Below are 3,900 nucleotides of genomic sequence, written 5' to 3'. Positions count from 1 at the left end.
TCAAAGATAGTTCATTTATGCTAGTTCTTGCTTATGAAAAATTATGAAAATCTTTTGAGGTGTTGCTCTTGAGTAGTGTAACCTGTTCGCAAAATTTTAGAACAAGATCTTGTAAATATCTACAGTTATAAATAACTCTTAATCTGTTAGTGCTGTTTTTGTTTATTTTTGTAGCATAGTTTCTGTGAATATAAAATCTTGATAAATTTACAGTAGCTTAGACATAACTTTATCTATAGCTGATAAAAGTTTCAACCTCAGTGCTATAGTAGTTTATTCTGTAAAAATGAAACATGTTCTAGGTGTTAACTGTTTGCAATAATTATTCTTATTTATTTACTGCATAAAATGTTTTGAAAATTTTAGGGTAATTTTGATTCCGTTTGTTCTGTTTGTTATAATCTTTGTAGCATCAGATCTTAATCTTAAGATCAGATATTTATAGTTTATAAACCATATCTATTAGGTTAAAATGAAACCAGCCCAAGTTATTTTACGTAGTTAAACCTGTTGTTTAGTGTAGCTAATTAAGTTAGTCTATACTCGATAAATGACTGCCCAGTAGAAGAGTGAATGATATATTTGGTAAATGGAATGTTTTTCGTTTTGCATTATTGATAAGTTTTATAGTCTTAGCTCATATTTTTGTGATAGACATGTATGATGTTTAGTTAACCCTTTCACACAAGTGCTCATGCCCTGCTATTGTGACCTTGTCCTTGTCTGGTTTGCAATCTTTTAGGGCCTCTTTCTGTATCAAAATTCTTAGTTACCTCTCTCTGTCAGCACACTTCTATCGGCTGATTTATCGGCTGAGATATTTGGCCACACACCCCTCAGCTATACACCCATAGAACACACCCCTATCGGCTACATGCCTTTGGCTACGCGTCTGTAAGACACCCATCAGCTAGTATGCCGATTCACAGAACGACTAGTACACGTACACAAATCAGGTTAGCCGATGTTCACTAATTAGCTAATTTTGCTAAAGCATGGATCGGCTATGCCGATACGCACGCGATCGTCTAGATACACCGATACTCACACAGATTAGTTAAGACACAGCTTCTTTAGGAAAGACCCCTCTGCTAAAATAATTAATACCTTCATCGATCAATTAGGAAGTCGATGCACCTATAAATCGGTTACACGGGCCAAAGTACACAACCCTAGATCAGTAAGATAGCACAGTCGACACGCCTCTGTTAGGCACAACCAAGGCACATCAATCGGCTAAACCTGATGCACCCTCATCGACTAAGGCAAGCCAATGCACCAACCAATCAGCTAAACAAAAACATGCTGATAACTAGATCCACTCAGCAAGATCCTTCCTTGTTCTATCCTTGAAGCACTGTACCTTTGACATTCTTATCCATATCAGCAAATTTGACCCCAGGTGAACTCAAATCGGCTAATCTCTTATGCTCATATACAGAGACCGCTCCTGCCGATTTCTCTTCCAAATAGAAATTAGCAGATTTCCAAAAACTATGTAGATAGCTCCCTTCTTTACCAATTCTATCGGCTGAACCCCTGTTGCTTCCAATCGGCTCTGTTGTAATCTTCAACTAATAGCCGATTTTAGTTAGTTGTCCACCTCAAGCTCCATCCAAGTTTAGTTTCAGGTCTTTTTGGTTGTTATATAAGTAATATGTTAAATGAGTGTTGGATTGCAACTTTATCGTGCATTAAGATAGTTTTATGTGCACACTTTGAATGTAATGTTGCATTGCATGTAGATACGACTACTTCCGCAAACGGTACCTACAAGATCTCCCAGGAGTCTGTAGAGGATGTTTCTGAAGATTAAATGAACGTCACCAAGGGATTATTTGAAGCCCCGAACCAAATTTTGGAAGATAATAATACTAACATCCCTGACTCCAGCCCCACCAGTAAAGGCAAGCCCCGTGCATAACCCAGTATTTTAAATTACTACATTTATGCAATCTTATACGTAAATAGTATATCTTGCATTAAGTCTAGGAGTTGAAATGGAACCTTAGATGCATAAATCCTAGGAACCTATGTATTGTGCCTGAGTCCATATCGAATAGATGCTCTGCTAATAGGACCGGTAGAAGTCGAGTGATTTCCTGTCACTCGCGCGATATAGGAATTGATTGCTTACAATCCTGCAATCACTATAAGGATGACGGACGGGGTTACGTGCAGTATCATGGAAAGGAATGATACCCCGTCTGTGTTGATAAATTTGGTTAAGGTCGCAATGTGTGGTAGTGGCAGTTAAGCGTTTTAAAGTACGAGCCACATGCTGTGAAATATGGTAAGCGGTAAGCCTAGTAACCAATCGGCCTGGGAAGTGGACTCGTCCCCCACCACTCGACTTTTATTTTATGTTTATACGTACCGACGTGTGGGAGTATGTTCTGCAGAGCAGATGGGAATATGATCATACAGTCACGCTGTAGACGTATGTCCTGCACATTGGATGTGCGTATGGTCCTACAGTCGCTTGTGGTGGCATTGTTCCACGACCCGGAATGAAAGGCAAACGGTTGCTTCAGAACGACCCGTTGGTGTTCCAAGCGTGTGAGTTAGGTTTACCTTGCAAGGGTTAAAATTCGATTCAGAATCATCCGTTTCTCACGGAAATTGAGACTGCTTAATACTTCTGCGACATAGAGTAACAAGCGCAATCTTATGAATAGTAATACTGAGGTATGCTTTAAAAAGACTCTACCTTGTTTGAGTAGTTATAGGTGCTTACCTAGAATAGTGAAAGGAACTAGAATCTGAAAGCTAAAATATAAAATTAAGGACCTACTTTTTATTGCTTTTCAGCTGAGACAAAACCTAAAACCCCATTAATGCCTTCATGGTCTAGTTATGGGCTAAGTATACCTAATCCTGAGTAAGCCTTGCAATATGATTTTTATTTCAGTTAATGTCCCTGAAGACCCTACCCTTCCCATACCTTGGCCCTATGATCTGCATGATGGTTGGTCCGTGAAATGGGACCCGTCCCCGGCCAACACTGATCATACCGAGTGATGTCATGCCAGGGCTTAGCATGATGTCCGTACTGGCGGCGTGTATAGTTGTCGTATTTTGAATTCCGCTGCCGTGAACTTGAAACTTTAAAACTGGTTTGTAATAATTTCTTTGAGTTTGGAACTTATGCTACTTTTGGAAACTCTTGTAATATGAATGCCTGTGATGTAAAATATGATGGCGATTGTATCTCTGGACTCGCCTTCGTGCGAGGTACCTTGTTTGATCCTACTTTCGGTGGTTTATCGGGACGTTACCCGACAGGCCAAGGGGTTACACCGTTTGAAGTACGATTGGAGCTCTTGAGAGAGAGGACTTGCGTACTTGAGCCGGTGTAATTCAGGTTGGTTCTGCCACACAATATGTGGGCCGACTGCACGTATCGGCCCTCTTTCCCTGTGCCCAGCCTGATGTGTGACATCGGCTTTCACCTGTACGAGTCATCAGGTCCTGTCAGCTCATATCCTAACGCGTAGTGTCGGCTTTCTCTTGTACGGGCCAACTGATCGTATCGGTTCATAGCCTGATGCGTAGCATCGGCTTTATTGCTCATCATTCCACATACTTGGGAAGTACTTCTTGAGATGTTGACCGTTGACCACCACCGGGAACTTGACGCCATCCAACTCCACAAGCATATATGCGTTCCCAGATAGGACTTGGTCAACCCTATAAGGCCCGTGCCAGTTTGGAGACCATTTGCCATACGCTGCATCTTTAGTCCCCAATGGTAGCACCGCTTCCCAAACCAGATCTCCAACTTGGAATTCTTTTTGTTTGACTTTCTTATTGTACGCGCGGGCTACTTTGGCCTTATTTTCTTTGATATTCTCAAGTGACCAAAGTCTGACCTCCGTGAGGTCCTCAACATTATCGTTC

This window comes from Panicum hallii, chromosome 3, assembly GCF_002211085.1.
Source record: "Panicum hallii strain FIL2 chromosome 3, PHallii_v3.1, whole genome shotgun sequence".
Taxonomy (NCBI): Eukaryota; Viridiplantae; Streptophyta; class Magnoliopsida; order Poales; family Poaceae; genus Panicum; species Panicum hallii.
Note: the sequence above shows the minus strand (reverse complement) of the source record.